The sequence below is a fragment of the Sus scrofa genome, chromosome 16 (genome assembly GCF_000003025.6).
Source record: "Sus scrofa isolate TJ Tabasco breed Duroc chromosome 16, Sscrofa11.1, whole genome shotgun sequence".
NCBI classification, from domain to species: Eukaryota; Metazoa; Chordata; class Mammalia; order Artiodactyla; family Suidae; genus Sus; species Sus scrofa.
Window position 1 is genome coordinate 50097074 of NC_010458.4, and position 26431 is coordinate 50123504.

Consider the following 26431-nt stretch of genomic DNA (forward strand, 5'->3'; position numbering starts at 1 on the left):
CATAGGATATGGCATATACTTCCCTGTGCTCTACAGGAGGACTTTGTTGCTCACCCATCCTATATATAATGATTTGCATCTTCTAAGCCCAAACCCCAATCCATCCCTCCCCCATACCCCCTCCTCCTTGGCAACCGCAAGTCTTTTCTCTTGTCCATTACAGGTTATGTTGAATGAATGAATGAATGAATGAATGAAGAAAGGAAAGAAAAAGGAAGGCAGGGAGAGGAAAGGAAAGACGGAGGGAGGGAAGGAGAAAGAAAGAAAGAATGGAGGGAAAAACAGAGGAGGGAGGGCCACCTGCTACATCAGACAAGTCACGCAGTGTGTCACTAAGTAGCCCCGGTGCCCTGGGAGGGAGGGGGTCTTTACTTGTGTTTTGCAGGTGAGGGAAGCTGGGCTCAGACATGAGACCACCTTGTTTGTAAAGGTGGAGCAGAGCCTTGAACTCAGCACCGGGTGACAGGCAAAGTCATCCATTTAATTAGTGAGCTGCTACAGTCTAAAAACCTGGCCAGAAAATTACCTCCCGTCTCTGAATTTACTCCTGGAAAGGACACTTAAGTCAACCCACTGCTGCGGACTTTAAAGCTGATACTAGGATTTCCCCAGCCTGACCATGACAGTGGCCACATCTCTGCTGCTGCACCTCCAGGATACAGGTCCTGCCCCCCTTCCCCCTCCCCCTGCCCCCAGCACACACATCTAGAGCCCCAGAGTGTCCCAAGCAGCTCAGGCATGGTCCTCTTGCCTTCTGGCCCAGCTGCCTCTCCAGGCCCACTGTCACTAAGTCACTTCGTGCCCTGGGCCCACATTGGCTCTGTGGATGCTCCAGTGCCTGAGCTGAGCATGCAGGACCACATTCAAAACAGGCCGAAAGGACCCTGGCCACTGCCTTCCCCAGGCTCAGAGAGCAAAACCACTTCCTCATTCTCCTCCGGTCACAACCAACCAAAAATCTCACGAAATTGACTCCTGAGGGGTCTGCCCGGGCCTTTCCCAAACAGGCCCCGGCTTGTCTGAATTCCAGAGTGGGATCAACAAGAATCCTCACCCTCCAATTCAGTTTAGGAAACAATTTCCTACTGAGTCTCTCCAATAAGCTGCAGAATAATCCCATGAACTTGGCAGGAAAAATGTTCTTTCTCCTTTGCAAATGGGGAGACGGAAGCGGAGAAGGTCAGATGGGTGGAGGGGTCAGGCTGGACCCCTATCTTCTGAGAGCACGGCTCCCCCTCCTCCTGTGTGGCCCCCCACCCCCCATTCCCTCCTTGGAGGCTACTGGCCACAAGGATGAGTCTGGAGGCACCTGCATCCCAACCCTGGCTCCAGAGTAAGTTCCCTCAGCCTTGGTCTTTGTCTCCAAAACAAACGTAGGAAATGTCTCTGTCTCTTAAGGCTCCTGTGAGGAGCAAATGGAAGAATTCCGACAAAGAACAAACCATACTCAGCCCCTGACACACAGAAACTGCTTGCCAGCCATCAGCTGTTCACAAGGATGGGTCAGAGGCAGTGACGCCCCCCCAACCGAAACATCCAGCTTTGAACAGCCATTCACCCTCCACTGGAGAAAATGCTCCATGCGTGACCTCAAGTGACATGATCGCTATAAAATGGATATAAAAATACATCTTTCTGGAAAGGATTAAACAACAACAAGCGTGATGACTTCTTTGGAAATTCTGACAGGCAAACCAATTCTGATTGTCATCACCAGCCGGGAGGCTTCTCTGCAAAGACATTTTGGGACGATTTTCTTAAGTATGAAGAAGAAACAAAGACAACCCTGGTTGACGGAGCCCCCCAGGATGGGTCGAGCACAGGGCGAGCACCAGCCCCTCCAGGCCTCAGAGGGAACCTTTCCCTTCCGGAGGCTGCCATCTCTCCCTCCGCAGGGCCCCCAGGCCAAGTGGAGAAACCAGAGTCCCAAAGTATCCCCCTAAGTTGGCTGTGCCTGGCTGGCCACCTCTTTAGCAGACAACGGCGCCCTCTGCTGGCAGAATAGAGACATGGCTTTAAGGAGAAGGCGTCACGCCTCAGGCCTCGAGGCCTTTAAAGCGAACAACAATAAGGCATTTAATGCTAATAATAGAAACAATTACAGCGACCGTGATGATAACACACAGAGTAATAGCAAGAATGACGTTACAAGGAGGAGGAGGAGGAGGAAGAATAGAGACATTTATGGAGGCTTTTACCTTAATGCCCGGTCCCAAGCTAAGCATTTTACAGACGTGATCTCATTTTGTCTTAAGTACTAGCATTTTTTTGTCAACTTGCAGGAAAATAACTGCAGTCCAGAGAGGTTAATAAACTTGCCCCAGGGTGAAGATGGAGCATGAGTTATACCCTCTGCCACTGCCCTGCCCTGTCTGACTGGCCTGCTTTACTGACATCCCACTTAGAGCCCTGACCACGTGGTCAATTTTGTCCCTTGTTTATTTAGGCCGCTGGCATGCTGGGTGCACTCAGGGCAGCAAGTGCGCAGTGGGACCCAAAAGCAAGGCCCCAGGTCGCCAAGGTTGCCAGATTTAGCAAAGGAACATATAGGATGCCCAGATAAAACTGAATTTCAGGTAAATGACAAGTTTTTGGTTATAAGCAGAGCCCAAAGTTTGCATGGGACATACTTGTGCTAAATACACAGACATACATACCTGCATACATGTGTGTGGGTGTTGTTTATCTAAAATTCAAGCTGAAATAGGTGTCCTGTATTTCATCTAGCCCCTCTCCCCAGATTAGATTTGGGTTGGAATCTCTATCCTATCACTTCCTAGCTGTGTGATCTGTGTCATCTTGGGCCAATTATGTAACCTCTGAGTTTTATTTTTTGTTTGTTTGTGTTTATTTGTTTTGCCCTTTTTTAGGGCCGTACCCATGGCATGGAAGTTCCCCGGCTAGGAGTCCAATCAGGGCTACAGCTGCAGGCCTACACCACAGCCACAGCAAGGCCAGATTCGAGCCGCGTCTGTGGCCTACACCACAACTCACGACAATGCCAGATCCTTAACCCGCTGAGTGAGGCCAGGGATCGAACCTGCGTCCTCGTGGATCCTCGTCGGTTTGTTCCCTCTGAGCCACAATGGGAACTCCTAACCTCTGAGTTTTAGATGCTGCATAAGAGAAATAATATCTGCCTCCCATTGCCATCATGATAATGTGATCTCCTCCTACTAGAAATTAATTCCTGGACACCTCACATAATCTCTCATATCCTTGGTATCCTCAGGAGCCAGGCGGGCCCAGGCTTGGTTCATTCAGCAGACACACGTCAGGGCCCCGGGTCAGCTACTGCGTGATCCTTTCATGCTTCCCCCGCCGCTCACCCTGGCTCCCAACACCATGACCTCACCGCATTGTGTCTAAAGGCAAGAAGAAAGGGAATTTCTAACCCAGCCAACTTTCCTTCGGATCTCATCGTTTAAAATTGGGCCAAGAGAGGTTGAACAGCTGGCACTTTCAGCCTTACGAGTAGAAGACAGTCTCTTCAAAGAAAAGGCAAGAAAAACAGTCATCAGTCAAGAGCAAACACATCATACTCGTTCTTGGCCAGGCATTGTCCTAGCAGTGCTGTAGCTGTTCGTGCATTTAACCCTCGTAAGAGAAGCATATTAACCCATTTTATAGATGCCAAAATTGAGGGGCAGGGGAGTCCATGGGGGTCTGGTGGTTATGACTCAGCATTTTCCCCACTGTGGCCAGGTTCAATCCCCGGTCTGGGAACTGAGATCTCACATCAAGCCACTGCAGCCACAGCCAACAATTTATATATTAAAACAAAACAAAACAAAAAAGTGAGGTCCAGAGATGTTAAGGTTGCCACCTGACCAGACTGGCAAAATATCAAGGGGCAATATGGGGATCTGAATGCAGACAGCCACCACCAACATCTGGGAGCCTGGCGTTCGACCCTCCTGCCTCTCAGCAGCAGGGCTGCCCGTGCTCTTGTGTCTCTCTTTCTTGATGCTACGTGAGGCCTGGCACAGAATGCCATCCTAACGCCGCTGCTGAGGACAAGGGCTGGCTTCACCAGAGCCTCCTGGGAAGTATCAAGGATCATTGGGATTCAGGCTTCCTCTCCCCGCTCCATCTCTCCCACCCTGGTGTGTGATGACATCACGAGTTCTCTCCCACCCTGGTGTGTGATGACATCACGAGTTATCCCCGCAAACACCTTATTCCCATGGAGAAGGATGCGGGATGATGAGAAGGTGGGTGCCTGTGGAATTCTCGCCTTGGGATCTGGACCTTGTCCCTGCCTGCTTTGTTCTCATGAGTTACTGAAATGTGTGTTGATGATGAAACAATTCGATTACAGAAGGAAGGCCCAGGAAATGCCATATGAAACACATGCACTGTTCTTGAGACTTTAGGGGAGTTCCCATTGTGGCTCAGAGGGGTAAGTGTCCATGAGGATGCGGGTTTGATCCCTGGCCTGGCTCAGCGGGTTAAGGGATCCAGCATTGCCACAAGCTCTGGCATAGGTCACAGATGTGCCTCGGATCTGGCGTTGCCGTGGCTGGGGCTGTGGTGTAGGCTGGCAGCTGTAGCTCCGATTCAACACCTAACCTGGGAACTTCCATATGCCACCGGTAAGGCCCTAAAAAGAAAAAAAAAATAGGCTTTGGGGTCTCATTTCTGAAAACGATTGTTTCAATTATTTTACTTATTATTTATGTATATGTGTGTTTACTGTTCATTAGCACTTATGGATAATTCTTTTAAATTATTTTTAAATGTAAAAAAATTTTTAATTTTTAAAAAATATTTTGTGCAGTATAGTTGACTTACAATTTTGTATTAGTTTCAAGTGCACAGCCAAGTAAATCAGTTATACATATATTTTTCCCATGTAGATTATTACAGAATATTGAGTGGATCTCCCTGTGCTATATAGAGTATTATTAGCACTTATTAATGTGTAGTTTTAATTGTTATTGTTGTTTACATGGGTTAAGTTTATCAATGCTTACTGCATTAGAAATGCAAATGGATACATTTATAAAACACTTCTTTTAACCCTCATTTAAGTCCATTGCATTTTTTTCGGCCATACATGCAACATGCAGAAATTCCCGGATCAGGGATCGAACCCAAGTCACAGCAGTTTCAATGCTGAATCCTTAACCAGTAGGCCACAGGGAACTCCAAAGCCCATTACTTACCATAACAGATCTTCATGAAAAATAATTTTGCTTTTTAAAACAAAAAAAAATTTAGTGAAAGGGTGACATCAATTTCTGTGCAAAGTTCTTTAATGTCTGGCTTAATAGAAGACAGCTGGGCTCTCATATCTGCTCCACATTCAATATGTTGAGATATATTGGCTGAAGAATAGAAAGAAAATCTGGTCTCACACAAATATGTAGTTGGAAAGGTTGGGTTGTTTTTTTTTTTTTTTTTTTTTTTTTTTTTCTTTTTAGAGTCATACCTGTGGCATATAGATGTTCCCAGGCTAGGGGCTGGACCAGAGCTGCAGCTGCCGACCTACACTACAGCCACAGCAAGACCAGATCCCAGCCGCATCTGCGACCCACATCACAGCTTGTGGCAATTCCGGATCCTTTACCCACTGAGGAAGGCCCGGAATTGAACCCACATCCTCACAGAGATAATGTCTGGTCCTTAACCCCCGAGCCACAACGGGAACTCTGGGAAGAGTATTTTAATAGCCTTTTCTAGATAATTGTGAATGTTCATCTTTGATTTTACACCCCAAATGGATGAATGGTGCTTCCTCAAAGGTTAGCTGCAATTTGGAATCTGAGAGCATACTATTGAATTTCTTTCTCCTCTGTTAGATTGAAATTCATTGCTTTCTTGCACAATTTTGTAATATCCTACAATCTTCATTTGGGAATCATCGACTCATTGAGTCATGCAGATCTGCCAAATCTTGGCACATTTCATTTCAAAATATCCAAAGAGCACATTTGCTAACGAGACCACATGTCTTATCAGAAGAGTGTTTAGTTATTGGAAAACCGTCAAGCTCGTGGTGGTGGACATGAACGTTCTCATATCGAAATTTTTACTTGCAAGTTCAAATTTCACCATGGGTAACAAATAGCGTCATGCTCCCCCTTGAAGTGACAAGCATCACTTCAGTCTGGATAGTTCGTCATTTGTGCTTTCAAGTGAAATGCTTGTCAGAGAAAAAATGGCTAGTTTAGCTCAAAAATTAACAAAGTGTTTTTCTTCAAGGCAACGGTCATACTTGAGTCTGTGACAAAAGTGCTTCATGCATGCTTCCTATTTTGCCAAGCAGAATAGTAAAAAGTTGTATAGGCAAGGGTTGAGACAATACAATTAATGATTTATATAGCTTCATCCAGACATTCATCAGTGAAAATGGATGTTTTTATTTTTTTTAAACCCATGAGTGCCTGGTGGTGGAGAATACAATGATGGCGGCAGCAGTTTCATGCCACCCCCTTTAATTTCTGCTTGGGGCTGTACTTTATCACTTCTGCATTCTTTTTTTTTTTTTTTTTTTTTTTTTTTTTTGCTATTTAGGGCTGCACTCGCGGCATATGGAGGTTCCCAGGCTAGGGATCTAATTGGGGCCACAGCTGCCGGCCTACCCCACAGCCACAGCAACGCCAGATCAGATTTGAGTCTGCAACCCACACCACAGCTCATGACAATGCTGGATCCTTAACCCACTGAGTGAGGCCAGGGATCGAACCTGCAACCTTATGGTTCCTAGTCAAATTCATTTCCGCTGTGCCATGATGGAAACTCCATACTCCTGCACTCTTGCTGCAAACAAACTCTTGGTATCAACAAAAAGAGTATTCCCATGAAAGAGGTTTAACCTTTTAACTTCCCTGAAAGGAAGTCGGGTGCCTCAAGGTCTGCAGACCACACTTTCAGAACTGCCATCTTGGAATCAGTAAAAGGGAATCAAGAGGTGGGAACAGCCGGGGAGTAGAGAATGATTTTTTTCTTTTGCCCCCATGATACCGTAGAGATGCTTCTGAGCAATCATAGAGTTCTCTGGAATCCACTTTGGAAACCACCCAAGGAAAGGCAAGAACAGGGCTTTGGAATACTCATAAATGGATATAAACCTTATTCCCAACACATATGCTGTGTGGTTGTGGACCAGAAGGTTAATCTCAATGGGCCTTAGTTTTCTCAGCTGTTGAGTGGTGATAGTAATTGCCATCCTGGGTTATTATGAGGATTAAGTGAGATGATAGTCATTAGGGGTCTTAATAAGTGGGTTTCTGCTTAATAAATGGCTATCTACCCTCTCGTACATCGCTGGAATAAATTGAACTACTGGCTTCTCTTCATTAGAGTGGCCAGTCCTTATGGTCACCGTCTGGACCTGGTGGTGTTTCCAGGATTTAAGACTCCTAGGTTCAAAGCCAAAAAAGTCCAAGGTCAATGGGATGGGTATTCATTCTATCTTCTCCCCTCCCTGGACTCATGCAAGCCTGCAGTTCTGTCCAGTTGCAAAGAGTGGACGTTCTCTTCCTTTGACCCTGACCTTGGCCTTTTGACATACAGTGGCCAATAGGATATCAGCAGGTGTGATGCAAGCCAAGGCTCATTAAAATGTGTGACATTGGAGTTCCCATCTTGGCACAGTGGTTAACGAATCCGACTAGGAACCATGAGGTTTCAGGTTCGATTCCTGCCCTTGCTCAGTGGGTTAACGATCCGGCGTTGCCGTGAGCTGTGGTGTAGGTCGCAGACGCGGCTCGGATCCCGCGTGGCTGTGGCTCTGGTGTAGACCGGTGGCTACAGCTCCGATTCAACCCCTAGCCTGGGAACCTCCATATGCCATGGGAGTGGCCCAAGAAATGGCAAAAAGACAAAAAAAAAAAGAAAAAAAATGTGACATTGTTTCACAGCTCCTGAGTGCTATGTTCTGTTTGATTTACTCCTTTTTTTGTCCATACCGTCTCAGTTTGGATACTCTCTGTTGATATATCCTGAAGTTCACTTACTCTTTCCTCAGTTGTGTTCACTTTTCATTTCTATGTATTCTTTTTTATGACTTCTCTCTGCTAAAATTCCCCATTTGTCCATGCTTCTTGTCTGCCTCTTTTGCTACACCCTTTACCATATCAGTCATGGTTATTTTCAAGTCCCTGTCTAATAGTCCCAACACCTGGTTCTGGTGATTGCTTTGTTATTTGACATTGGTTTTTCTTGCCTTTATGATAAGTCCTGTGATTTGGGGTTGAATACCAAACATTGTTTACGCAAGAATAGTAGCAAGTGGGAGTTCTCGTTGTGGCTCAGAGGAAACACATCTGACTAGTATCCTTGAGGACACAGGTTCGATTCCTGGCCTCCCGCAGTGGGTTAAGGATCTGGCCTTGCTGTGAGCTGTGGTGTAGGTCACAGACACGGCTCAGATCTGGTGTTGCTGTGGCTCTGGCGTAGGCCAGTGGCTACAGCTCCGATTTGACCCCTAGCCTGGGAGCCTCCATATGCTGCAAGGGCAGCCCTTAAAAAAAAAAAAAAAAAAAAAAAAAAAGAATAGTAGCAAGTGAAGCAAATGGCATTTACACCTGGAAATAGCATTTCTCTCCTACTGTTAGCTGTTGGTATGGAGAGCTGAATTCATCTATTCCTAGTGCAGCTGATGGGGCTTGGTTGTTGCAGTGTACCACAAGCTCCGAATCCTTCTAGCAGGGGACTGCGGTGACCATGCACTCAGTGTGCAGCCTGGGGCTCTGGAGGGTGTTTCTCGGTGTCCTTCCTCCACACTCAGTGTCAGTATCTCTAAATGCATATTCTATAGAAGGGGGGCTCTCTCCCCTCCCTCATGCTTGGGTCTTCCTATTTCGGTGATTTGGGCATTTGGTTAAATTGCCTTAAACGTCAGCCTGGTTGTCCCATCCAGGGTAAGTGAACACATCAGTCTGTCCCTGGAGATTTAGCAGAAATGAATGAACATTGCTGAGATGGAGTATTTTATTTGCAAAAAGTTGGTTTTCTAACTCTATCAGTCCTCCTGCATTTATTAGCTTTGATTCTTCTCAAAAGAAGAATATTCTTTCATCAACCATCTGCTTATCCTGAAATATAGTCTGTAGGCAAGATAAATGTTCTATTCTTTCCTTTTATTTATCAATTTTCAGAATAATAAACCAGCACCATAGCAACCTCAAAAAGTAAGAAGTAGTATCGTAATGAACTCAAAGATTGTATGCATTGGCTGTATACGCTGCATTACAGCCATAATTCTTCCTGATACTAAAATGATCCCCTCTTTAGAAGGGGAGGAGCCTCTCACATTGGCTCCTCTCCTGTCCTGGAAATCTTTGGTAGCTTTTCTTTCTTTTTTCTTTTTTTTTACTTTTTTTGGGGGTGGGGGGCACACCCATGGCATATGGAAGTTTCCAGGCTGGGGGTCAAATAGGAGCTGCAGCTGCTGGCCTACACCACAGCCACAGCAACATGGGATCCAAGCCACATCTTTGACCTACACCACAGCTCATGGCAGCACCAGATCCTTAACCCACTGAATGAGGCCAGGCATCGAACCCATGTCCTCAGGGATACTAGTCAATGTCGTTACCAAGGAACCACGACGGGAACTCCTTTGATAGCTTTTTACTTTCATCGTGACAAGCTATGCCAGATTTGTCTTGTACATTTCCTGCCTCTGACGTGGACACACACACACACACACACACACACACACACACACACACGCACACACATGAAGTCCCGAGCCAGACTGTTTCCTCACAAGACTTTATAGATAAAGAAACTGAAAGGTGGGGATGTAACACGACTTGTCCAAGGTCGCACAACCAGGGAGGGGCTGATATAGCCAGAGGATGCAGCTCCCAGTGCCAAACCCATGTCATTGCTGAAAGAATATATTCATGACACTTGTTGACGCTGGTAAGAAAGATCTTATTCAAGGGTGGGGGGGTCACTGCAATGGGGTCTTAAGTGCAGCACTTAAGAAAAAAAAAACTAGGGCTGCCTCTGCTGAGAAGCTGCGGAGTCAGCCTTGAACTCCACTTCCTGAGCCTGATGGTTCCAAGAGAAGCCCAGCCCTCCTCTTACTGATTGAACCAGAGTTTGGAAAACAGCAATGGGAGTTCCCATCGTGGCTCAACGGTTAACGAATCTGACCAGCACCCATGAGGACGCAGATTCCATCCCTGGCCTTGCTCAGTGGATTAAGGCTCTGGCGTTGCCGCGAGCTGTGGTGTAGGTCGCAGACACAGCTCAATCCTGTGTTGCTGATCCAGCTGACACCACAGCCGCAGCTCAGATTTGACCCCTAGCCCGGGAACCTCCATATGCCACGGATGTGGCCCAAAAAAGAAAAAAGAAAACAGCAATGGCCCTGTTATGCTCTCTTTAAAGGCACTGATGAGCTCATTATCTTTCCTCTTCATTCCCACTAACCAAGTAGAATTAAAATGGGGGAGAAAAGCACAAAACGATTTGCGTCAAAGACAAATTATATAATACCCAGCAACTGAGTTAACACAAAAGATACAGTACTTATATGGATAAAGCTTTGCAGTCTTATTGAAGTTATAAAATAAGTCCTAAATAAGCAGAAAGAAATGTTACATTCCTGAATAGGAAGATGAAATATCACAAATTCTTACCATGCCAGTTTGGACCGCAATACTTTTTGAAAAGGACAGTTATTTCAAAGGTCTAATGAAAGAACAAATGTCAAGAAAATGCAAAATATTCCTGAAGAGGGAAAATATTTAAACTGGCTATAAAGCTGGCATAATAAAAACAGCGTGACATTACCACAGAGACCAAAAAAGCCTAATTAAGGGACAGAAAAAGTGCACTAGAGCATTGAGTAGCAAGGGGACACTGGTACAGGGCAGAGTATTTGAGAATACATCCACATTCTCAAAGAAATTTAGTATTTAAAATGATGGCATTTCATTGTAATGAGAAATATATAGTCCTTTACATATGGTGGAGAACAATATCTGGGCCATATTGATCACATAACATACGTGTGTGTGTTTCTTCTGTTTTCTTGCACAGCATGAGAGAATTCCCAGGCCAAGGATCATGCCAACATCACATCAGTGACAACACCAGATCCTTAGCTTGCTGAGCCACGAGGGAACTCCAATCATACATTGAAAAAAAAGAAAAAGATTCAAGATGAATTCAGAATCTAAATGTAAAAAACAAAATGAAAATAACGGAAGACATCCTAGGAAAATACCTTTGAATGGAAATTATCTAAAACAAGTCAGAAAAATATATGCACTACTATACATGAAATAGATAATCAAGAAGGATCTACTCCATAGCACAGGGAGCTGTACTCCATATTTTGTTATAACCTATAATGGAAAAGAATCTGAAAAAGAATGTGTGTATATATATTCAGAAACATGTATAAGAATCACTTTGCTGTACACCTAAAACTAACACCACCATGTAAATGAATTCTATTTCAATAAAAATTTAAAAAAATAAAAATAAAACAAGTCACAGAGTTCCTGTTGTAGCTCAGCCAGTTAAGTTCCTGTTGTGGTAGCCAAGAGGATGCAAGTTCGATCACTGGCCTTGCACAGTGGGCTAAGGATATGGTGTTGCTGCAAGCTTCAGTGTGGGTCACAGATTCCGCTTGGATCTGGCGTTGTCGTGGCTGCGGTGGAGGCCATGGCTTACGGCTCTGATTCGACCCCTAGCAGGTGCGGCCCTATAAAAAAAAAGACAAAAAATAAGTAAATAAATAAAATAAAATAAAATAAAAAGTCAGAAAAGCCAGGTGCTTCAACAGGTAGGGGAAATAGAGTTGACTGCACAACACTTAAATTTTTGAAAAACAAAAGATACCACAATCAAAATCAAAAAGTTTGGGGAAAGCATTACATATGGGACACACAGACTCAATTTTTTCCCCAGTGTATGAAGTCCTATAAATTGATAAATAAAAGGCAAATAATGCAATCCAAAATGAGCAGAAACTGTGAAAAAGCAAATCCTTTTCTTGCCCTCGGGGAAATGCAAATTAAAATAAAATGTAAAATGCAATATTGTTTTCTCCCATTAGATGTGCAACATTCAAAAATACTGGTGAATCTGGTGCTGATTTGGGGAAGTAAACTTTCTCATACAAGGATGTGGGGTTCATTTTGGAAGGAACTCGGGGGAAAAATATGGTCACCTCATAAACATTTACCTTTTGTCCCAGGAATCCCAGTCTTGAACATCTATCCACTAGATATAAAAATACATGTAGGGAGATGCGCTGAACTTGGAGGCAGAAGAGGAGGAAGCCACCCAGATGTTCCTGGGACTGGGGAGCTGAGAATAAATTGAGATAATCCCTCTCGGGGATGGGTGTGCACCTGTTACAGAGCAGGTGACCTAGGGAGGTGGCCAGGATCCTTAAGTAGAAATAACGATGTGTGAGGCACCATCTCATTTTTGGTTTAACAAAAAGCCCCTAAAGACTTGAATGTATGTATGAACACGGAGGAACACTTAGGAAGCAAAACCCCAAGCCTTCTTGGACCTGAAGATGCCACAGCCTCAAGCACAAGGGACTCCTCCAAGCACACTCATAGCATTTGCACCACAGAAATTGGGAAATTTAGGGAGTTTCCGCTGTGGCTCAGTGGGTTATGAACCCAGCTAGTAGCCATTTGGATGCAGGTTCCATCCCTGGCCTCACTCAGTGGGTTAAGGATCCAACTGAGGCATAGATTGCAGACACAGCTCGGATCCAGCATTACTGTGGCTGTGATGCAGGCTGGCAGCTGCAGCTCTGATTCAAGCCCTAGCCTGGGAACTTCCATATGCTGCAGGTGCAGCCCTGAAAAACAAACAGTCAAATGCTTCATGTTACAGTTCTATGCCTTAGAAGCCAGTCATTAAACTTTTACCAGCATGTCGCTGCCGCAAGGGGAACCGGCACTGTCCCCAGAAGCTCCCGCTCAAACACCTGCTTATTCCTTGCACCATGAAATGCATGAACGCGGATTAATTTTACAGCATACAGAAGACTTATCCAGGATCCATCCAAAGAACGCCATTCTTTCTGGAGGATTCTGGGGTCTGTGCAGCCTGAGCCACTGCACCAGGGGCTATGCCGCATCTTCGTCACTGGGGGGCGGTGTAGCCACAGCCAATTCGCCTGCGCAGCCTGGAAGAGCCTGGGTGCAGCTCCGCAGTCTCTGCGCCCACCTGGCAGCTTCTCAGCCCCCAAAGGCCCTGGGCCTCTCCCCTGGGAGTGGAGGAGGAGAGAGTTGAGAGGACTCAAACCATAGTGTCCTTAAACCCAAAGAATGTTGATTTCAAGTATGGGGCTAACACTACGAGCCACTCAGCATGTTGCCATTGAAACCATAGAGTTCCACTTAGAAGCAGTGTGACTGTAATTGCACTCCGTGAGCCTCAGTTTCCCTGTCTGTAAACACAGAGGATGATAGTATTGACTTCAGAGGGCTTTGCGACGATTAAATGATATGATATTTAGAGAGCTCAGAATGGTGTCTGGCCCATGGCGAGCCCTCAGTGATGTCGGCCACTGTCACAGTTTACAAGGTGCGTTGACAATCTCATCCTGGGAGGTAGGTACTATTATCTTCCATTGCACAGAGTAAAACCCCGAGTGGCATGGAAGTGCTGGCCCAAGGCTGCACAGTGAGTGGGGATTAGCAGGGCCTCAATCTGGTCTGGATGAAGCCACAAAGCTCTCCTCCCTGCCTCAGCACAGCAGAGGCGATGGAGAGAGAAGAAAGTCTGCAGGCTGCGCTGGGGCCTGAGCCACACCCTGCTTCTGTCCCCACCCCACCCCTGCCTCCACTGGGGTGGGCCCCCTGGAACTCAGCTTCCCCTCTCTGACTCCATCCTTGTAAAATGAGATTTGCAATCACAGAGTCAGCATGTGATTCAGGCACAGGAGTGTAAGGTGCCTCATAACAAAGAAGCCATCCCTTCAGCTCTCCACGCAACCTCACATGTGCTCCAAATGCACGAAAGGTCAGGCAACAGTGTGGAGTGAACCTAGCAGGCTCCTGTCTGGGGAGGGAGAGTGGATGGAGCCTGAGGTCTTCCTCTGGGCACGACATTGCTACCTGGCCTTTAGGGGACGGGTAAGGCACCTGCCAACACCCTCCTTCCATCCTCCCCACCAAATGCTCACACACATACATGCATGCGCACACACGCATGCATGCACATACACACATGCACACACACACATGCATGCACACACAACGTACAACGCACACATGCATGCACACACACATGAATGCAAACACACAATGCACATACACACAGGCATGCATACACAACGCACATACACAGGCATGCACCTACATACACATGCACACCCACACAGGAGGTGCCAGGTCTTCAGTTGTGAGGCAGCATCTTTCCCTGTTACTGAGCAACAGAGGAGGTGCCTGTCAACCTGGAGCAGCTCTGCGTGACAAGAACTGTCCCACACCTGACTACAGCAGGGGTACTGAGAGGAGGGCTGATCTGAGCCTCACCTAGGCTTAGGAGATTGTCGTGCCCAAGCCAGACCCTAGGCGCCCCACGTTGCCCACCTGGAGAGGCCACCTGGCTCGGAGATTCACAGTCAGGCGGCCACATCAGTTCCCTGGCTCTGTTTTCTCATCTGCAAGTGGGGGGCAGTGGCAGCCCCCTCACCATGCTGCCAGGCCCCATGGGGCTCTGCAGGGAGGGCACCGAGAGGAGTGCCGGGGCGAGTGAGGGCTGTGGGAGAGTCCATGCTGACGTTCCCATGGCTGATCCTCACGCCTCAGCTCGTGGCTCCGGCTCCATGCTGAGGATCGCCGCTCCTCTGCAGCGTCTCATCCTAAAACGGTGTTCAGGGACCTCTCCTCCCCCGTGGTGCTGCCCTGATGACTGATTCGGACAGAGACACCAACCGGCAGCATAAAGCCTGGACGAGACCCTCCTCCCACGCCCCGCCCGCTCTCCATCCTTTCAGGTGCTGGGGCCCAAACCTCAGCTCACCCTTGACTCTCCCTCCTCATAACAAAGAAGCCACCCCTGCCCCCGCTCCAGGCAGTCAGCAAACGCAGCTGTACAAACTCCAGCCTGACCACCGCTCACCCCACAGGACAGACAAACTCTCTGTGCAAGCACAAGTTGTTTTAGCTTCCTGGGGACCAGCGGTCCTTTAAAATAAAAGTCAGATCCCATCTTTCCCCTGCATGGAAAGATATTTTATTCCCACTCAGACTTACCTGGCTTCACTGTCTGCCCCTGATATATCCCCCACCCCGCTTCTCCCCTCCCCTTGGCCTCAGGTACTGGCTTCTCCTCTGTCTCTCAAACACTTTGCACCTTCTGTTCCCTCTGCCTAGCATGCCCTTCCCAGATAACCACCTCTTCTGGTCTCTGCTGACTACCCTCCCTCCCCACCCCCCGCCAGTGACAGAGCTACCATTTCCTTCCACATGACAGCCACACTCTTCTCCCCACCTCCTGGAGACCCACCATCCTTCACCCTTCTGTCTTGTTCTTTGTAGGTCTCATGGCCATGTGGTGTTTGAACACTGTGTGTGTGGGTCCTGACTCTGCCCCTCTCACCTGTCCCAGCTCTGAGGGGTCAGGGACCTGCCCCCCAGGCTGTAGCCCTCAGCAACGAGCCAGCACTCAACAAACACATCCTGAACAAGTGAATGGAGAGGAAGGAAGTGAGTGAGTGGGCGAGGATGCCAAAGGGGCTCCGTTAACCCTGGTGTTCTCTCTAAGGGGCTGGTTCAGAATCAAAGATGTGTCGAATGCTCCTGTGCCCTGCCTCCTCTCTGTATCCCAATTCCTCCAAAAGCCCACTCACCGCTCCTCCTGAACGTGGTTGAATCCTTACTCCTGAACTTATTCCCAACATACTGGTGCTTGGAGTTGAGTCAAAGAATTTTCCACCTAAAAGAATCCAACTGCCTGCCCAGAAATGCCACCCTGGACGAGTTCTGGCTTTCGTCTCAGAAGGCAGACGGGTCCAGGGGAGATTCAAGGCTCTGTGGAGACAATCCTGGGCTCAAATTCTGAATCTTCTTTCTCCAATCTCTATAATGGGCATGACTGTGCACCTGTCTGGCCTCAGTTTCCCCCATGGATAATGGGCACAGTGTTCCCACACTCACGGATGGATGGCTGTGATGGTTAGGCGGGGACTGAGCCCTTGGCAGGGGTCAACCTGGTAGACACTGTCTCAGACCTGCTAAGACCAGCACTTAGGGGACATGCAACAAATATCAGTTCTCTTTCCTCCCTGCGCCCCCACCCCCACCCTCTGTGGCCCTACTTTCCATTCCTCTGTGGAGCACTCGAGAGCAGAATAATACAACTTGCCCAAGGTGATGGAGGGAGTTCTGTGAAGCTGGAGCTGGATGAATCTCAAATCCCTGACTCCCTACCCAGGACTCACCCACCACCACCCACAGAAAGTGTTCATTTTTAAAGGCTGAAAATAGGGTTCCCCGGGTAACACTGGCGGTGATGATGGAAAAAGGAGCCCAACCGAGCTCCACGCTTGATGAAGTCGCCCAAGAGGGGGATGGTGTTTATTGAGAGCCTCCTTCTCTGTAGCAGGTCCTTTGGCATAAATAACTTCATTGGATTCAAGCCTAACACAGCCCCCGGGAGTGGGGCCTTACTATACCCATTGCACAGAGGGGGAATCTGAGGCTCCAGCAGAGGCAGCCCCTTGCCTAAGGACACACGCAGTTTATAGACAGCAGAACTCAGATTCAGATCCAGGTCTGTCTAAATCCCAGCTTTCCTTACCTTGTCCATCTGCAGTGCTGAGTCCCCCAAAGACCTCCCCTCTCCAGCCACATCCACCAGGGCTGTGATGCTGCTTTTTGATTTCCCTTATGGATTTGAGGGGTACATGCCTCACCCCATAACAGAAAGACAAAGGGAAGGAGACATCTGTATGGAGCTGGGCTGGAGATGCCTGCTGAAGGGAAATTCGTAAGTTGAAGTCCTAACCTCCAGTGTCTCAGAATGGGACTGTGTTTGGAAATAGAGACCTTTTTTTATTCAATTTTATTCTTTTCATTTCTCAGTGAATTTATTACATTTATAGTTGTACAAGGATCACCACCATCCAGTTGGAAATAGTCTTTAAAGAAGTGATTAAGTTAAAATGAGGCCATTAAGGTGGGACTTAATCCAATAAAGTGCATGTTCTTTTTTTTTTTTTAATCACATCTGTAGTTGTATAATGATCATCGCAATCCAATTTCACAGGATTTCCATCCCACAACCCAAGCACATCCCCCCACCCCTCAAACTGTCTCCTCTGGAGACCATAAGTTTTTCAATGTCTGTGAGTCAGCATCTATTCTGCAAAGAAGTTCAGTCTGTCCTTTTTTCAGATTGCACATGTCAGTGAAAGCATTTGATGTTGGTGTCTCATTGTCTGGCTGACTTCACTTAGCATGATAATTTCTAGGTCCCTCCATGTTGCTAAAAATGCCAGTGTTTCATTCCTTTTAATGGCTGAGTAATATTCCATTGTGTATATGCACCACATCTTCTTGATCCACTCCTCTGTCGATGGACATGTAGGCTGTTTCCATGTCTTGGCTATTGAAAAGGGTGCTGCAGTGAACATCAGAGTACATGTGCCTTTGCGAGTCGTGGTTTTCTCTGGATAGATGCCCAGGACTGGGATTGCTGGATCAAATGGCAGTTCTATGTTTAGTTTTCTGAGGATCTCCATACTGTTTAAGCCACTAAGGTGGGACTTAATCCAATAAAGTGCATCTTCTTATAAGAAGAGAAGATGAGGGCACAGACGCACAGAAGGAAGGCCATGTGAGGTCACAAGGAGAAGGTGACCTTTTGCAAGAAATCACACCTGCTGTCACCCTGATCTTGAACTTCGGCTCAGAACTATGAGAGAACAGATTTCTGTGGTTTAATCACCCACTCTAAGGCACTTGGCATGGCAGCGCCAGCAAATTAATTAGTTCATGCCCCCACTCTTGCTTTTGTGTCCGGTAGAATAAGAATTGAACAAATGGAAGAAGGAAGCAGTGGCCACAGCGTAAACCTGTAGCAGATATCGGCTCCAGAAAGAATTTAATGAGCATGTATCCATGTCCACACACAGCCCACAGGCCAAGGCCTAGGATTACGCTCAGGAATTCCTAAGATTCCTGTCAGCGCCAATATGGAATTTGCTTAGGAACAGTGTTTGGGGGTGTAGGGTAAGACCCTGAGGGCAGGTGCCCCGGCAACAAAAGGTATTCTCTCAGCTGATGGCTGGGAAGAATGAGGGACAGGGAGGAAGGGCGACTTTGAGACCCTGTGTGCTGAGACACTCTGTGCCTGCCTCCCACTCCCGAATCTCCTATAAAATCCTTTGCAAGCTCACAAAATGGTGCATGAGTCGATTTAGTTTGTTTGCTTTTGGCCTTGGTGTGCAGCAGCTTGATGTGGAATCTCAGTTCCCAGACCAGGGATGGAATCCCTGGCAGTAGCTGTGAAAGCACTGAGTCCCCTCCATTAAAACACCAGAGTACTCCCCTCAGTAGCCCGGATCCTTAACCCACTGCAGGGAGCGTGGGATCGAACCTGTGCTCTCAGAGAAGCAATGTCCGATGGTAACTTGCTGCTCCACAGTGGAAACTGACCCCCTGAGTAGACCTCCTAATGGAACTTGTGAAGGAGATGCAACCAGGGTCAGGATGAGAAGAGCTCATCAGTTGATGCAGAGGCTGATGTGTGTGTGTGTGTGGTGTGGTCGGGAGGGAGGGAGAGGCTGGGGGCAAGAAGGCCTAAATCAACAGCCTCTGCCGCTAGTGCAGGAGCGTCACCCATCACCCCACGATCTCATGAGACAGGTATGGAAACTGTCCCCATTTTACATAGGGGGAAACTGAGGCTCTGAGTCGGCTTACAGGTCACGAGCTGATGTGCTAGGAATCAAACGGGCTCCGAGGCCCCGTCCTGGCGTCGTGACCTGGAGCGGGCGTGTGGGGGCTTCCAGAATTTCTAGCTAGCCTCCGAGAGAGCAGAAATCAGAAAACAAAGGCAGCGGGCTCTTGGGCTGAGCGGGGAGCAGCTCACCACCAGGGGGCAGCGCGCGCCCGCAGGCACCTCCGGGGCTGCCTTTGTCCGGGTGAGGCACCTTCCCGCACCTCGCTCCCCCGCACCCTGCGGGCGGACTCCACCAACCCTGCGCCCCGGCAGACCGTCCTCTGCCTCGCCCTGCCCTCCCTCTTCTCTTGCAGGCAAACTGGATTTCTTTTCGTCCGCCAGCGCCTGGCTCCAATATCTTTTCATCGTTTTCTCTTTCTGCATCTTCTGCGCACAGGATGGCTGCTCCCGAGCCGCAGCCCAGCCCTCCCTCCATCAGCCCCACTAGGTCTTGAAGACACCTTCCTCTGCGCACTGCTGTGTAAATGTGGAGTCCAGCGTCCCCATGTGGTCCAAAGTGAGCCCAGAGGCCCGTCCGGGTGGAAATCTGAAAACTGCAGGCGCCTCCCGCCTGTGAGAGCAGCGAGGACCTGAATCCTTCCTGCTGATCGCAAGGGCTGATCTGTTTATGGACCAAGTCCTCGGGACAGGACCACCCCCGAGTCACGCCAGTTCCCCCAGGCCCAGCTTGACGCCTGCTGAGCAATCCCTGTGTGGGTTCCTGGGGTGCCTGGACCACCCCCCAACCCCTGCATTCCCGTGGGCGTACCCATCCTCCTGCAGCTGGCTTTTCTCTTGGTGTCGGGGTGCCTTGCTGGGAGTGTTTTATAAACCCAGAGTGAGCCCCACACTGGAGAAGATTATTTGGCAATCAACCCACTGATTACTAGCATCCCGGCCCAGGCAGGCTGGCTCCAGTGCTGGTCCAGTGTGCGGCCCACCCCACCCACACCGCAGCCCTCCCCACATGCAGACACAGAAGTCTCTCTGCTCGATCTGCCCTGAACATTACCCTCCGCTGGATAGCCTTCTTTATGTGCATCTCTTCGTTTCACCCTCAGTCAGCCTTGCAGAGCAGAAACGCATCACCCATTCCGCAGATGAGGAAACCGAGGCCCAGAGCAGAGGAGGGATCTGCAAGCTCCATGGGAGCCCTCACAGAGCTGTTCCTCCTGGAACCTGCCCACCGCTCTTCCTCCTGCCTCCACCTTCACTTCGCTGCTCTCATGGCTCCCCATCCTGTTTCTTCGGAGGCTCCAATACACATCTTCTTTCTCATGGGACAGTTACTGACGCGGCCCTAAAGAGCAAATAGTAGTAGTAGTAATAATAATAATAATAATAATAATAATAATAATAATAATAATGTGTCGAATGAATGAATGCAAACTCAAAACAACCTCTAGGAGTATGTGAATTCATCCCCACCGCCCCCATCATCCCCAGGGCATGGATGAGGACTCCCAGGTTCCACAATGTGGGGTGGTCTGAAAAAGAAGGAATATTCCTCATCTACACAAATCAGGACTTCTGTTAAAGTGCATTTGGTTAAAGAGTTTAAAACATGAAATTACGTGTCTGTGTGCTGAAAATACCTTGCATGCTTTTTAAAATTAATCGGTGATTATTTATTTTTATTTTTTTACTTGAAGTAGTGTTGATTTACATTGTTTCAAGTATATAGCAGAGTGATTCAGTTATACACACACCTGTTCTTTTCCAGATTCTTTTCACTTTGCATGTTTTTTAACTCTTTTTTTTGGGGGGGGGGCATGCCTGTGGCACATGGAAATTCCTGGACCAGGGATCGAACCCACACCACAACAGTAACCCCAGCCACAGCAGTGACAACCCTGGATCCTTCACTGCTAGGCCACCAGGAAACTCCCACTTTGCATGGGTTTTTTTGTTTGTTTGTTTTGCTTTTTAGAGCAGCACCCCCGGCATATGGAAGTTCCCAGGCTAGGGGTCAAATCAGAGCTACTGCTGCTGGCCTACACCAGCCACAGCAACTCAGGAGCCAAGCCTCATATGTGACCTACACCACAGCTCATAGCAACACCGGATCCTTAACCCACTGAGCAAGGCCAGGATCAAACCCATGTCCTCATGAATCCTAGTCAGGTTTGTTAACACTGAGCCATGACAAGAACTCTGCTTTGCATGTTTTAATTACAGAAATATTATAGACTATCGGATCCTGTGTTGCTGTGGCTCTGGTGTAGGCCGGTGGCTACAGCTCCGATTAGACCCCGAGCCTGGGAACCTCCATATGCTGTGGGTGCGGCCCTAGAAAAGGCAAAAAGACCAAAAAAAAAAAAAAAAAAAGAAAGAAAGAAAGAAAGAAATATTATAGACTAAAACAGTCATCTTAGTAAAACGCCTCTCAACAAAACACATGCAGACAAAGGTGAGGAGGCAAGAGGGCTTTGGAGTGTCCCTGTTGCTATTATGTTACCGTGCGTGGGGGGAGCCTAGAGCACAACTCGATCTCAGGTCCTGGAAAGGAGTGAGGTGGGCACGTGAAAGTGGCGATAAGGTCTGGTGGGGTCTCTAGAAAAGCCCAGAGCAGAGACCTTGGCCACAGCGGCAGCCCTGCCCATGTTGCCAGGTGCGGAAGCAGGTCCAGCTTGGCCAGATGATCCCGCTCGGCTTAGAGAGTCAGGACAATGGATGTTCCTGTGAAATCTCTCAACCCTTCGATGTTGCCAGCCAATTAGAAAAGAATTAAACACGGAGTGAGCCAAACCAAACACATCTGTAGCCCAGCCCAGCCTCGAGGCTGCAGCACGGCTGCCTCCAGCTTGTTCATTCAAACTCCAGGCTTTCGTGTCAGCCAGGTTCGGGCTGGAATCCTGCTCTGCCACAGAGAGCTTACCTGGGCAGCTTGCCTGACCTCTCTGAGCCTCAGTTTCCTCATCTGTAAAAAAGAGGTATGCATGCCAACCTCATGGTTGGCAGGGGCATAGATGACAAAGCACATGGAAAGCGCCCAGAGCAGGGCTTAGTGCAGAAGAAGCTGGCTGTCATATGTTCCTTGTTGGAATTCCCACTGTAGCTCAGCAGGTTAAAAACCTAATGAAGTCTCCGTGAGGATGCAGGTTTGATCCCTGGCTGTGCTCCGTGGGTGAACGATCTGATGTTGCCGTGAGCTGCAGTGTGGGTCACAGATGCGGCTCAAATCTGACGTGGCTGTGGCTGTGCTGTAGGCCAGCAGTTCCAGCTCAGATTCAGCCCCTAGCCTGGGAACTTCCATATGCCATGGGTGCAGCCATAAAAAGAAAAAGAAAAAAAAAAGCTGCTCTTTGTTATATCCTTATCTTACTGAGTAAGCTTGACGATGGCTTTCCATCCCTCTGTGCCCAGTTCTGGTCCTTCCTGACACAGAAGGGCCTCTGTGTCAACCAGTGATGGAACTCAGAGCCAGAGCTCCAGAGAAAAGAGCCCCGTGGTCTGCTGCCTCCGAGTTCACACCTCGGGGTTCGAGAAGGGCTGTGAGCACAGAGCCTGATGCAGGAACACGAGCAGAAAGATGCTCCAAAGAGCGAATGTGCATGAACTACGTCCCAATTGTTGCTTTACTGTGTCAGTATCCTGTCCTGTCCCTTTATAAAGCTCTATTTGCAAACCTCAGATGGCTGTGACCCACACACCAGACTGAGCTCTGGCTTGCAGCCACATCCCCAGCACCCCCCGAAAATTTAGGGGACTCCACGTCCTCCAGTACTCACTTCTTTACACTACAGCTAGTATCATCAACTCTCATTTGCATCATGTGTTTCTTGAAATTGATCCATTTTCTTATATAACTCTAGGTCCCACTTAGGAATATTATATGTAAAACAATGGCTTTGATGAGCTAATTTTTTTCTCACGCATTAAGAAGAAAAGTGTTTCTGCTCAAAATTTAAAAACTCATCCGTGTGATGATGGCAAATCATCCTGCCAGCTCTCACGATGGTTGGGGTACCCCCTTCAGGTTGGGCTGAGGTTAAAGCGTGACGTGGTCTCTCATCCTGGCTGCTTCCCCCCAAGGTTTCTCTCAGTTTGGGTTTCTTCGCCACAGGAATTTGAAGGCAATGAAGAGAGGAGTCAGGAGAAGCTGGGAACACTCCTTCAGGTATCATTATCACCTCTTGATTTTTTTTTTTAAATGGATTTTACGGTCCCTTTGAGCAATTCACTCGGGCCTTCTGCCCAGAAAATGGTTCCCAGTCCCTTCATTGGAATTCAAGGTGTGAACTAAAGCTCATCTACCCTGTCCCATGACACATGTGTATGCTCTTCACCTGCCCATCCCTCAGGACTCACCCAGACCATCACCCCCTGAGGAAGAAAGCCCTCGGTGTCTTCACATGTGACTAGGTGCTCCTGGAGGCAGATCGCATTGCATCCATCCGTGTGTCCCCAAGCTAGGGACAGGGCGAGGCCCAGTACATGTGTGGTGGCAGACCCACTGGGCCCCACAGGAAGATCCAGCTCCCCCCCTGATGTGGGCCCTAGGCCAGACTCCTGCTGAGCCAGTGTGAGCACGCCTGGCCTCATGAGGGATGCTCTTCCTGCAGGGAGGTTCTTGAGACTCATCAAGGACACTGCCAATCTGTCAATCGGGTGGTGGATTTACAAAGAAAGCAGCCCACATGGTTTTGGGGTTATGGAGACATGTGGAACAGGCGTGGGTACAATGCATACAAGATCTGGAGTCAGGAGAACCCAGGCTGGAAACTTAGTTCTGTCCTAATTGAATGCAGCCCTGCTGCCCTGCCCTTGCTGGGCCATTTCCTGGGGACCAGATTAGAGGTTTTCACCTTGGTATTAGCACAGTTCAACTTCACAGAAACCTAGTTTCTTCACTTTCCTGAATGGGGCTAATGATACCTACCAGAGTGTTAGCATAAAATGAGACAACACTGCAAAGCCCCTCCCAGGGCCCCACCCGAAGGAGTTAGGACCCCACTGGGACTTTCACGGACCTCAAGCATTCTTGGCTTCATGGGCCCCTTCCTCATAAAGTAAGCTTAAATCTTATGCAGTTGGTATGAAGATAAATATAACTCGAGCTGGGTAATATTCATTTTTTTCTTCTTTAAAATACATGGAAACATTGTCATGGGTCCTTGCGAATATTTGCTCTCCACCTCACCACTCTGCATTTCATCCCCCACACAACCCTCACCTGCACAGGGTCCTGGGTTCTGTCAGGGATTCCAACGTCAGCGCAGGGGTTCAGGGTTCAACCATGCCAACTATGCCCAGTGCATAAGTCCACCTATTAACTCACGGTGTTTGTTGAGCACCTCCTATTGCTATTAGTGATATATTCATTGGTGCTAATAACTTCCCTTGTGCTGTCATGGTACATTGGGTTCAATGGTGGCCTCCAAAAATTCATGTCTCCTCTGAACCTCAGAATATGGACTATTTGGAAATAGGGTCCTTGCTGATGTAATTAGTTTAAGACTTCAAGACAAAAATCATCCAAAATTCAATGATCGGTGTCCTTTGAAGAGGTGAGGACACAGAAAGACACAAAGAAGCTGATATGAAGATAGAAGTAGAACTTGTAATGATGTGTCTCTAAGGAATGCCAAAGATTGCCAGCTGCACTAACCTAGCAGCCACCAGAAGCCAAGAGAGAGGCACAGCTCCAGGAGGAACTAACACCTGCAGAACATCTGGCCTCCCGACTTGTGTGAGAATACATTTCTCTAAGCCACACAGTTTTCGGTAATTTGTTATGGCCACCTTCGAACAGGAATACACTCTGTTCATTCTCAAGGCAGCTCCACCCATGAGAAAGACACTTTTATGGACTTCAGTTTAGACATCAGGATAGGGAGTTTAGAAAGGTCCAGCAGCTGGCCCAAAGTTACCCAGTCCCCCTGACTCTAGGCATAACAGCCCAGCGTGCAAAGACTTGGGGTGTAAAGGGATGGGGAAAGAGGTGGGGTTGGAAGATGAGGCTGGAAGGTGAGCCATGGAGCCAACTGGGAAATGCTTACATGCAACCTCAAACGAAGAAACAAGGTGAAAGCAAAACTGCTTCTGCACAAGCTGTGCAAAAACAGAGCTGCCTGTGGACAAAGCCCACAAAATACGCAGAACTGCACCCTCAGGCCATTAGATTTCTGGGAGGTTTTTTTCCATCTATGTTCTGAAATTTCCCTGACATTAGGTGTTTCTGTTTCTCTGGGGAGTTTTGTTTTTTTTTTTTTTTAATCTAGGGAAAACATACGAGGGACCCTCCCCCCAGCTCCTAAGACCCACAAAAAACTGGAAAGGCAAGAAAACTGAAGCCCTGGCCCATAGCTCCCTCCACCTGCTCTGGGGATTCTGCTGCCCAAATCCCATTTCCCTCCAGGCATCTGCCCTGCAGGAGCCGCAGCCCTGCTGGAAACACCTCCCTAGGCCTGCAGAATCCTCTGGGGCTGGCTTGTCAGCCAAAGGACAAAAGGCAAATTCTTCTTCCCCCTCATGCTGACATCAGAGCCCCTGGGAGCCCAGGACCCTGTGCAGGAGGAGTGGGGGCGGGAGAGGGAATGCAGGTTTGGGTGAGGGGGCAGAACTGCCCCAAGCTCCACCGTGGAGGTGTAACATTGGCACACAAGCTTTGTCTAGAGGGGTCATTGCTTATTAATCAGTTATTCCTGGGATTTGTCCGCCTGTGCATCTGCAAGGTGCTGGGGCACATGGCAGGGCCCTGAGCCACCTCAAGGAGGGGCAGGCAGCGGACCCTTCAGGATCAGAGCCCCCAGCTGAGGGATGGGGTCTTCAAGACCGTGCCGATTCCTTGCCAAGGCCCTGAGGATATGTCCATGACTCCACTCTGCCATCTGTCTCTTTGTAGTGACAACTCTATATGAAATCCCTCCCCCACCACAATACAGTTCTAGGGGAGCCATCCAATGGTTCTGTGAGGACAAGCTCTGTGAGCCTTCTGCTCCTGCAGAGCTCACAGGCTGATGGGAGTGACAGAGTCATTATTGGCCCACAAACAATATTTAGTTACCAACGTCAAGAAGTCAGAGACAAGAGCACATTTGTAAGGACCCTATAAGGCCGGCATCTCCATGAAAAGGAAGTTAGAGCCAAGCACTGAGAGGGGAGGTGGTTCTGGATGAAGAGTGTATGGAAGCTGGGGGTTGTGCAGGAATAGCATCTAGGCATAAGGAATGGCATGTGCAAAGGCCCTGAGGCAGAGGGAAATATGGCAGCTTCAAAGAAGAGAAAAGCAGTGTATCTGGAGCAGAGAAAGTGATAAAAGAGGGAGGAGGTGGGAGATGGGGCTCCAGGGAGGAGGAATCAAGCTTCATAGGGTTGATATGATGGGCAATGGCTTTGGTCTTTGGGCCTAAAACAGTAGGAATTACTGAAGAAGTTTAAACAGCGGAGAAACATGATCAGGTTGTAACCCAACTGGGGACCCAATCTTGGCTGGATTCCCTAACACTCATGCTGTGTGGCCAGAGTGGAGTCAATGCATTCCTCCAACTCGATTTCCTTCCTTTGTAAAGTGGAAGCCTCCAGGACCACCTCC